This window comes from Bos indicus, chromosome 5 (assembly GCF_029378745.1).
Source record: "Bos indicus isolate NIAB-ARS_2022 breed Sahiwal x Tharparkar chromosome 5, NIAB-ARS_B.indTharparkar_mat_pri_1.0, whole genome shotgun sequence".
Classification (NCBI taxonomy): Eukaryota; Metazoa; Chordata; class Mammalia; order Artiodactyla; family Bovidae; genus Bos; species Bos indicus.
Window position 1 is genome coordinate 8681305 of NC_091764.1, and position 12033 is coordinate 8693337.

The 12033-nt window shown below is 37.4% G+C and overlaps 1 protein-coding gene across 3 annotated transcripts in view; it reads left to right on the forward strand.

The window, feature by feature from the left end:
* SYT1 (synaptotagmin 1) overlaps nt 1-12033 on the forward strand; it is a 611214-nt gene that overhangs the window by 110079 nt on the left and 489102 nt on the right. For all 3 annotated transcript variants that reach the window (XM_070788847.1, XM_070788845.1, XM_070788846.1), the window contains exon 2: nt 9262-9366. The gene's annotated coding sequence lies outside the window, so the exon portion shown is untranslated. The remainder of the gene's footprint in view (nt 1-9261; nt 9367-12033) is intronic.

Genomic DNA, 12033 nt, shown 5'->3' on the forward strand with positions numbered 1-12033 from the left:
GCCTTGACTAAATGGACCTTTGTTGGCAAAGTAATGTCTCTGCTTTTCAATAAGCTATCTAGGTTGGTCATAACTTTCCTTCCAAGGAATAAGCGTCTTTTAATTTCATGGCTACAGTCACCATCTGCAGTGGTTTTGGAGCCCAAAAAATAAAGTCTGATCTGACATTGTTTCCACTGTTTCCCCATCTATTTGCCATGAAGTGATGGGACCAGATACCATGATCTTTGTTTTCTGAATGTTGAGCTTTAAGCCAACTTTTTCACTCTCCTCTTTCCATTTCATCAAGAAGCTTTTTAGTTCCTCTTCACTTTCTGCCATAAGGGTGGTGTCATCTGCATCAACCCAACAAGACTTATTAAGTGCTAACATTTCAAGTGAATTAAATTATCCAGCCCTCACAATAGCAATACTGGAGAATTGTTATTTATTACACATGTTTTTCTTTTAGATAAAGGAATTGAGAATTATAACTAGAAAGTTCTAAAATTAGAACCCAATGTCAACCAAAAAATAAGACTGTGAGAGTTCAATTCAGCCCTTTACTGTAAATATAACTCAAAAAAACCTTTTTTCATACAGGATTTGTTTTTTTATTTCAATTTTATCATTTTTCCTTAAATTGGATTTATAGTAAAATAGTGAAATTGTAAGTCTCTCAGTCGTGTCAGACTCTTTGGGACCCCCATGGACTATACAGTCCATGGAATTCTCCAGGCCAGAATACTGGAGTGGGTAGCCTTTCCCTTCTCCAGGGGATCTTCCCAACCCAGGGATCAAACCCAGGTCTCCCACATTGCAGGCGGATTCCTTACCAGCTGAGCCACAAGGGAAACACAAGAACACTGGAGTAGGTAGCCTATTGCTTTCTCCGGGGGATCTTCCCAACCCAGGAATTGAACTGGGGTCTCCTGCATTGCAGGTGGATTCTTAAAGTATCAGGGTAGCCCCAAAATGTGCCTGTCAGATGTGAGATACATAAAATAGTTATAAATAATTGTAACAATACAAATATTATTTCAGACTATTTAAAAGTTCAAACGTGTTTAATAGCACACACTTTTATTATGCTTCTTTGAATATTTTATTGAAAGAGTACCCTTTTGAAACAGGCAACTAAAGAACATCTAAGAACATATTGGTGTTGTGCTGAGTCTAACATTTTGTCTCTAGATTTGTAACCTTGCCTATGAATTCTCTCTTTCTTATTCTTTCTCATTCTCTTTCCCTGCTCTACTCATACATGGAAGAAAGTCTGCTAGAACTTGAGCTGTGCAGAATAAAATGTTAATTTCTTGGCTTATTCAACCTAAGAATGATGGTAATATGCTTAAAGTTATTGTGATAAATTGAGGCTGTGACTGAATCAATGCCATAAAATTAATTACATGTCTTTAGTGGGCTGGAAGAAGCACAAGCTGGAATCAAGATTGCTGGGAGAAATATCAATAACCTCAGATATGCAGATGACACCACCTTTATGGCAGAAAGTGAAGAGTAATTAAAAAGCCTCTTGATGAAACGGAAAGAGGAGAGTGAAAAAGTTGTCTTAAAGCTCAACATTCAGAAAACAAAGATCATGGCATCTGGTCCCATCACCTCATGGGAAATAGATGGGGAAACAGTGGAAACAGTGTCAGACTTTATTTTTGGGGGCTCCAAAATCACTGCAGATGGTGATTGCAGCCATGAAATTAAAAGACTCTTGCTCCTTGGCAGGAAAGTTATGACCAGGCTAGACGGCATATTAAAAAGCAGAGACATTACTTTGCCAACAAAGGTCCATCTAGTCAAGGCTATAGTTTTTCCAGTGGTCATGTATGGATGTGAGAGTTGGACTTTGAAGAAAGCTGAGCGCTGAAGAATTGACGCTTTTGAACTATGGTGTTGGAGAAGACTCTTGAGAGTCGCTTGGACTGCAAGAAGATCCAACCAGTCCATCCTAAAGAAGATCAGTCCTGGGTGTTCTTTGGAAGGAGTGATGCTAAAGCTGAAACTCCAGTACTTTGGCCACCTCATGCGAAGAGTTGACTCATTGGAAAAGACTCTGATGCTGGGAGGGATTGGGAGCAGGAGGAGAAGGGGATGACAGAGGATGAGATGGCTGGATGGCATCACTGACTGGATGGACATGAGTTTGGGTGAACTCTGGGAGTTGGTGATGGACAGGGAGGCCTGGCGTGCTGCAATTCATGGGGTCACAAAGAGTCGGACACAACTGAGCAACTGAACTGAACTGAACTGAGTCTCATATAATACATTTATTATATATATATAAAATAAATATATATGCTCTCTATATAAATCTGTTCTCCCAGTATCTTTTACAAAATGGTACTTCAGGTCAGAGTTCACCCAAATTACCACAGTAGTCGAGTGTTGCTGGTGTTGTTAGTTTGTTGTCTAGTAATTAGTATACCACTAACCATGGCCAACAATAGTTCATGGCATAAAAGTATAGATGATGTGGACTATGGTAGTTTTAGCAAATCTCTAGACTAGATTCTTTCCCTAACCAAATTTATCTTATGAAGAGGTCCAAATCTCTTTTGAATAATTTAAAATCAAACTTGAAAATACATTTACAAAAGAAAAAAAGAAACATTCATTTGCAAAAGGAAAAAAGAAATATATTTATTTGTCCTCACTAACAAAGGAGTAGAGAAACTGAAGACAATCAATTGAACAAAAACAGGTAGTTAAAATTCACAGTGTAGTCTATGATGAAATTTTCAAAAGAAAAAGATGAAAGCAGATGCATTGTTTTGTGGATTAAATCAAACAAGAGGGCCAGCGCTTTCAAACTCCATTATTCTGATCAACTTACACAGAAATATTATATAAAATTCTTTTTAGCTTTTATCCTATATTGATCAACATGGTAAAGAAATTCTCCCTTGGCTTTTTTTTTTTTTTTTTGCTTCTAAAAAAATCCAAATAAATTTTAATTCTAATAATAAAGAAAAAACTTGTTTTTCTAAGTATTTTATGCTACGTTAACATTCTATACTTAGAAGAAAATTGCTATGTTGGTTTGACTTGGACTATGTTTTATAGCAAGGAAATATGTCGATAATGAAAAAGGCACTTTTATTCACTGGACTGAGAATCAAAAGACACAAGTTACAGCTTCTACTAAGCGACCAATAGGCCATGAGAACTTGGGCAGGTGAATCTCTATTTCTAAACATTTTATCAACATTTTATCACTGACTCCTTTAGAGAATCTGGTGAAAATGCACAAATACATAAATACCTATAATTTTATGTAATATTTTAGGGGTTTGCAGTCCAACAGGTAACGAAATCAAGGGCTAGATAATTCCTTAAGTCCTTTTGAATTCTATGTTTTTAATATAATTCGCAAACATTTTGTCTTGTTATTTCTTTAACAGGGAAAAAATTTGGTGCAGTTAAGAGCCTACCTCTCCCTTCTCCCTTCTCCCCTATGTTTTGCCTTTGCACGTCGCAAACAAGATTTTTCCATGTAATTATCTTGCAGGGCATCTTGGCATAAGGACATTCAAATGTAATCATTCTTTACATTTTTGTGTCTTGGGTAATTCTGCTGTATATTGTCTATGATCTATTTATATACAAAGTAAAAAATCTGAAGTAATGCATCATAAACTAGTCATTTATATTTTCTTTACCTAGATTCACTGAGCCATTTAACTTACACTGACTGCTGTAACATTAATTTTCCATATTAAAGCAGTACTCAAATTAACCTTTTTAAATTACACTATAAAAAATCAGCATACATAAGTAAAAATTAAGGGGCTCATAACCAAACAACCTTAGGCAGTTTTTCTTGAAAAACTTTAGCTTAAGCACATTCCTTTAGATTATATAAGCTATTTAATATATTAAAACAGTTTGTATCTAACCTGGTGAAATTTATAGTACATGTGTTCCACAGAAGACAGTAATTGATAAATTAAACATCTCACTCTGTGGGAGATGTCTATTAAAATTCATAATTTATTAGATTTTTTGTCTATAAGCTTTTATGAATTCATCTGTATCATAAAAATATAACCTTTTAATATTATGTAATTTAAAGTAGATATATTTGTTAAATTCCTCTAAAGTGAAAGTGAAATTCTTCAGCCGTGTCCGACTCTTTGTGACCCCACGGACTATATAGTCCATGGAATTCTCCATGCCAGAATACTGGAATTGAACCCAGGTCTCCCGCACTGCAGGCAGATTCTTTAGCAGCTGAACCACAGGGAAGCCTAAGAACACTGGAGTGGGTGGGATCTTCCCAACCCAGGAATCGAACCGGGGTCTCCTGCAATGCAGGTGGATTCTTTTCCAACTGAGCTCTGAGGGAAGTCCCAATAAGTTCCCGTCAAATAAATAGCCCCAGAGAGTCTTTTATCTTTATTTATCTCTAAATTGATAATAACTAAAAGGATTTAGAATTTTGTGAAAATATCAAGAGAATTTGCTGAAAAATAATTGTGTCTAATCTTAAAATGATTGAACCAAATGTCTAAAAGAAGTGCATTAAGATAAAATGCATTTTGCTTTCAAGTTAACTTACTCATCCTTATCTTTTTTATTCATTTAATTTGCCAAATTGGTTTACTTATATGTTTCCCATAAGCTACAATTATACTCTTCTTTAAATTGAAATATAGTTGACTTACCATGTGGTGTTAGTTTCTTGTGTATAGCAAGGTGATTCAGTGTGTGTGTGTGTGTGTGTATGTGTGTGTATATATATATACACACACACATATATTAATATATTTTTTCATATTCTTTTCCATTATGGTTTATTACAGAATAATGAATATAGTTCCCTGTGCTATACAGTAGGACCTTGTTGTAATCTGTTTTATGTATAGTACTTTGTACCTGCTAATCCAAAACTCTTAATTTATCCCTTCTGCACCCTCTTTGGTAACTGTAAATTCATTTTCTGTGTCTGAGTCTATTTTTAGTTTTTAAATAAGTTCATTCATATCATATTTTATGGTTCATATATAAGAGATACCGCATAATATTTGTCTTTCTCTTTTTGTCTTCACTTAGCATAGTAATCTCTAGGTATCCATGTTGCTGCAAATGGTATAAGTTCCTTATTTTTACAACTGTATAGTAGTCCATTGTATATCCATATACCACGTCTGTATCCATTCATTTGCTGATGGACCTTTAGGTTGCTTCCTTGTTTTCCTGGCCATTATAAGTAGTGCTGCCATGAACACTGGGGTGCCGGCACCTTTTCACATTAGCGCTTTCTCCAGATATATGCCCAGTGTATTGCCACATCATATGGCAACTCTAGCTTTTTTAAGGAAACTCCATATTGCTTTTTGTATTGGCTGCACCAGTTGATGTTCCTACCAGCCATGTAGGAGGAGCCCCTTTTCTACAAATCCTCTCCAGCATTTGTTATTTGTAGACTTTTTGATAATGGTCATGCTGACTGGCTTCGGAAGATACCTCATTGTAGTTTTGATTTGCATTTCTCTGATACTTAGCAAAGTTGAGTATCTTTTCATGTGTCTGCTGGCACATCTTTATGTTTTCTTGGGTATTCTGCCCAGCTTTCGATTGGATTGTTTGTTTGTTTTGTTACTGAATTGTACGAGCTGTTTTTATATTTATAAATACTGTTTTTAATGATGAATCACCAGGAGCAATGTTATTAGTCTAATAGACTCCACTTTACCATGCAAAGTTGACCTCACAAGAAAGTAACTTCGGGATAAAAATAATAGTAAATGATTGCTAGCACTGGGAGACAGTTTTGTAAATTATCTATTCATTTGTAGATTCAGCATGTATTTGTTGAGCTACTGCTAAATAGAGGGGTAGCCAAATTATATTCTAGGCAACAGTGAACCAAACTGAAAAAAAAAAAGAAACTATTTCTTACAGATTTTTGAAGAGGTGGTGGTGGTGAGAGGAAGAAACAGACAAGCATGTATGTAATGATAAGTACTAGGAAGAAAAATACATTAATCAGAAGTTAAGAGTGCAAATCTACCTAGACCTATTGAACATCAGCAAGTCAGAAAATTAATTTTTAAATCAATACAATAAATTTCACTCCTTAGAATAGGTAAAAGAAAAAACACTTTAATAGTAATAAATACCCCCAACTCAGTCTGTTATCCAAAGAGTAGCTAAAGGGGTTTGATGCCTCAGTGGCTTCCATGGCTCTTCACATCGTGGGCAGAGGCTGCCCCACGCCTGCCTCCAGGCTTGACACCCTCCGTGCCTCGCCATACTCACTACATTACAACCGCACTGACCTTTTCTATCGTCCTTGTTTCTCAAACACATGAAGCTCCGCTCTGCATCACAACTTGAGCTTGTATTATTCTGCCTGGAATCTACCCCTTGACTCCACCCTACCTGCAAATCCAGCTAATTCCTGAATGCCATTTCTGCAAGGACACCAATTCTGGGTGAATCCCCCCTCCTCTCACTCTCCTAGCATCTTTACCTTTTTGAAATGTATTACATTTAAAGTGTGTATCATACATACTCTGTGTGTATGTTTTTGTCATCTCTCTCTTTCATTAGCCTGCAAGCTCTGTGGGCTGAGGTGTGGCGGGCACCAGAGGAAGCTGTTTGTCTGCTTGCCAATGAGCACTCACTCTCTTGCACCCTGCCTGACATGAATAAGCGTTTAGAAAATTGCTTCTAAGAGAAAGAATTTCCATCAAAAGTGTCTTAGGTTTACAACACATGGTTTTATGTAACACATTGTAAAGTAGGTTCTGATGGGAGTTGGTAATATCCTTTTAAACTATGTGACTGAGCTAAATGATTCTAGTTGAATCTTTTGTTTTTAAATCTGTGTTACACACTGTTCCTGCCCCAGACGCTGCTGGAAGTCTACCGCTTGCTTGTAGGCTCATAGGCCCAAAGACAGATGTTTTTTAATCTTTGCTATTTGGCTTCCAAAATGGGTATATATTACTAACTCATGTATTCTCACCAACATTTAGAAAGTGACTCCAGGGACTGTGCTCTGAGAAATCAGATACTTTCTGGGATTTGTAGCCATGGGAGAGAGATTTTTAATGCTTTCTGGTGAGAAAAGCCATTTGGAATCATTGTTGGAAAGAAGATGCAATTGTGAAAAGCTACAGTTGGGTAAACTAATAAATCATTGCAGAGAGCAATATAGATCTGGACTCTATTATTCCATCCCCTCACCCCACGTGACGGACACCCTCATCAATGTGCATAAACACACAGAAGTGTTTTCTATATTTTTCCAAATGAGATCTTAGAATTATCCTTGAGGATGGGAAGAGTCATTTATCAATGCCTACCATACCCTAAATCTCCACTGTGGCACTTAACCTATTTGTCATAATAGTTTATATTCTCATCTGTCTCTCCAGTTCTTTCAGAGGCAAGAAAGTATCTTGTCCCATTTTTTTTTTTTATCACAAGACCTCCCTGGCCAACAAAAACAAATTGTCCACAGTAGCCTTTCAATTAATATTTGTTAAATATAATGGGAACAGCCTGAGCTGAAGTCAGCCTTCCCTTGTCTGTCTCAGCCAGGCAAAATGGAGCTCAGAAGCCACTCAAGGAATTATGTTCTCTTATGCATCTTCTTTTCCTTGAAACCAACAACTAAGGTTTTCACAAACCCAGGAAACCCCCAAAAGATTTTCCAACATGGATGTAAGACAGAACGATTCTGGCCCATCAGTTGGCAAAGAGGACTCCTTAATAACGGCAGAGGAACTATAAAATGCTATTCAGAATATAAGGAAAGCTGTAGGGGATTGTGCATTCATTTAACTTGTAGTAGGAAATGTGAATCCTCAAATAACAGTGTTTCCATGTTAGCTTTCTCCAGAGAACTGAAACTCTAACCGTAAAGAGAGCAGAATGGTCTGATAAGTATCAGAGCCACTGGAATCAGCAGAACCTCCATTCTTAATCGGAGCTACAAGATGCAGCTGATAACTTAAAGCCTCCCTGTGTGTGTCCACATTTGTGAATGAGCTCTGCTACTTATGAGATTTCATATTCTAAAATCATTATTTAAAAATCTCAAATATAAGATAGGTTGTTCTGTTTCTGAGAATATATAAATGCGATAAAAAGTGTATTAAAAAATAGAATAAAAAGAGAAGGAAAGAATAGGGGGAAAAAGGATTGAAAAGAAAGGAGGGAGGAGAAAAGGACAAAAGAAGCAGGGAAGGAAGGGAACTATGAAAATATTTGATAGACCTCCTCCACAACTCAAATGCTTTTGTATGTGCAGTGTTTCAGTGTCCTTCCTAAGGTAAATAGCCATGCCTTTCCTTTTTATTAGCACGGTTGCAGCTGCTGTTGCTTACAAAGAGATTCACAAATCAAAATAGACTCAGTTAGCTTTTCAATAATTCTAAAAGGTGGGGGAACACTGCCAGAGAAGAATGGCACTCCAGTATCCTAACAAGGAGTCTTGTTAGCAAAACAAAGTGTGAATTGCTTAGAGATAATTCCCCGCAGGAGGTAATTCCTTTGGGTGCCTTCTGTGGCAGCACATGCTATTTCTCCTCTCCGGAGCAATGCTATGGAACAGGCTATGTTGGAAGAAATAGGGGGAAAGTTGCTTTCTTTTCTTTTTTTTTTTTTAATTGGAGTACAGTTGCTTTACAAGATTGTGTTAGTTTCTGTGTACACATGTGAATCAGCTATCTGTATACATATATCCCTTCGCTCTTGATCCCCCCTCCCACCCACCAGCCCACCCCTCTAGGTAATCAGAGAGCGCCAAGTAAGCCACCCATGCTATACGGCAGCTGCTCGCTAGCTCTGTGTTTTACGTATGGTAGTGTGTATATATATATGTCAGTGCTACTCTCTCCATTTGTCTCACCCTCTTCTTTTCCCCGTGTCCACAAGGCTCTAGTGTTTTTAAATTTGAAGTCATGTTAACGTGATATTAAAATGAACAATCATGTCAGTAATAGTACTCTCTACATCTGCATCTCTCTCCCTGCCCTGGAAATAGGAACACTCTTTGACATAAATCGCAGCAAGATTCTTTTTGACCCACCTTCTTGAAACATTTCTTCTTCTAGATTTTTCTTTATGTCTGCATGATGCATACTTCATGGTTCTTAGCCTGGAGCACCTAATGCAACCGGGAATTAAGGAAGCTAGAGCTGGATGTGTATAATGAATGGGTTGCCTCTGCAAAAGTCTATATACACAGTAGCGAAGGTGAGTACAGAGTTGCAGGCCAGCATTTTTATGAATGTTTTAATTCTTTCTCTCAAGGAAAACCAGGAAAACGAGAACTAGCAAGAGCTTGACAAACACCTGCCTTCAGATTGGAAGACCAGTCACCTGTCATTCCTGGACTCTGCACTGCAGCTGTCTAAGGTACATGGAAAAAGAAACTGTGGTATCTTTTGTTGATGATCTTGTGATATGTGGAAGAAAAATGCATTTGTATGGAAAATTATAGGACTGCATCTCTTATTTCAAGTGAATATTTTTTGGCAGTAAAGGAAATCGTATCGTTCATATCTTTTGAAATTACTACTGGGTATTAATGTCCTTGACATGCTGGTTTAGTTGATGGGGCCCTGGCCACCTCTATGACATTGTTGCCTTCTCCCATTCTCATTCTGTACTTTATCAGATCCAAAGTTGTCATGGTTCATTATCTGTAGATGATCTTGAGCAGCCTTGCATTCTGAAAGAATATGCCATAGCATCTGCCTCTGTGCTTCTGTGCCCTGCTATTCAGATGAGATTTTAGCAACAGTCTTGGGTAAGGGAAGGGGGTGGAGGCAGAATTTGTCTCAGGCTGATGTTTCTTTGTGCCACACTATGTCTTACTCTTTCTTGTAAGCCAAATTCAACAATGAAGAACATATATCATATTGTGATATTACATATGTTAGTGTTCGTAATTGCAGTTGTAAAGTATCTGCTTGAATGTCCTAACTAATGAATTCCATCAAATTCAATTATCATTCTTAGATTCTTCATTAACCAATCAAATTGCTTCTTTGGTCTGTCATGTCGAACACCCTTTCACTAGTCATAAACAAGATTCTCTGAAGTAAATTGGGGGTGATTAAATTATCTCACTTATTATTACTGGGAATACCATGTTAATGAAGTTTTGGATTTCTAAAGAATCACCTTTCACATGATTCTCATTGTATACAGGGGAAATAATACTATAGTATGAGGCTGTGTCTTGGGCTTTATTCTTCTATTTGCATCTTTTTTTTTTTTTCTAATTTTATTTTATTTTTAAACTTTACATAATTGTATTAGTTTTGCCAAATATCAAAATGAATCCGCCACAGGTATACATGTGTTCCCCATCCCGAACCCTCCTCCCTCCGCCCTCCCCATACCATCCCTCTGGGCCGTCCAGTGCACCAGCCCCAAGCATCCAGCATCGTGCATTGAACCTGGACTGGCAACTCGTTTCCTACATGATATTTTACATGTTTCAATGCCATTCTCCCAAATCTTCCCACCCTCTCCCTCTCCCACAGAGTCCATAAGACTGTTCTATACATCAGTGTCTCTTTTGCTGTCTCGTATACAGAGTTATTGTTACCATCTTTCTAAATTCCATATATATGCGTTAGTATACTGTATTTATGTTTTTCCTTCTGGCTTACTTCACTCTGTATAATAGGCTCCAGTTTCGTCCACCTCATTAGAACTGATTCAAATGTATTCTTTTTAATGGCTGAGTAATACTCCATTGTGTATATGTACCACAGCTTTCTTATCCATTCATCTGCTGATGGACATCTAGGTTGCTTCCATGTCCTGGCTATTATAAACAGTGCTGCGATGAACATTGGGGTACACGTGTCTCTTTCCCTTCTGGTTTCCTCAGTGTGTATGCCTAGCAGTGGGATTGCTGGATCATAAGGCAGTTCTATTTCCAGTTTTTTAAGGAATCTCCACACTGTTCTCCATAATTTTTTCTTCCTTAGAAAGTTGGCTACAGTAGGTCTCCAATACTAAAATCATACACAAATAAAACCGTGATATACTCCTACAAATTCATCACCTTATTAAATAAACCTGTCCAGTTGGCTTGTATTATAAAACAGTTCTTCACCTTTGGGGAATGAACCATTGCAATACTAGAAGTTTCTCTTATCTCTAATGCAGTATGATGTTATAGGATCACTGTAACTGCTGAAACATTTTTTTCTAATTTTTACGATTTCCCTACATAGATTATTAAAACAAATGAAGTGACTCTGAAACTGCATGTTACCAGGACTCAAAAGTAGTTTCCTAGGTAATAATTGTCACTGTGAGTATATAATGGTTATCTCAATCATTATATAATGAAAGACACTGCTGCTGTTCTGACAGTGTGGTTCTCACCATACAGTTCTTAAAATATTTCCATTTTGTTCCCTTCTACTTTGATGCCTTTTAGAAACAGTTTCATCTTCTACTCTGCAAATATTTTGAGAAACATCTCAAAAGGTAGCCTGAAGCAAATCTAAGAAAATATCTATTCCTACGTTCCACATTAATCTTTGGTAATGGGCTCTAGAATCAGCATTTTAAATATGTATATCAGATCATCTCAGAGCACTGCAATACTCTTCAATATGTCGGCAAGGAGACAGACAAGAGAAAATATTGTAAAGCTATAGACATGTAATTGACAAGAATATACTGAAAACAAATAAGGATTTTTATTTTTCCTGCTGCTGCTACTGCTGCTAAGTCGCTTCAGTCATGTCTGACTCTGTGCGACCCCATAGATGGTAGCCCACCAGGCTCCCCCGTCCCTGGGATTCTCCAGGCAAGAACACTGGAGTGGGTTGCCATTTCCTCCTCCAATGCATGAAAGTGAGAAGTGAAAGTGAAGTTGCTCAGTCGTGTCCGACTCTTTGCGACCCCATGGACTGCAGCCCACCAGGCTCCTCCATCCATGGGATTTTCCAGGCAAGAGTACTGGAGTGGGGTGCCATTGCCTCCTAGGACTGTACAAAGGATTTTAGACTGTTTTTCCTTTCATTTGAGTCTTAAATATTTTGAAATTAAATC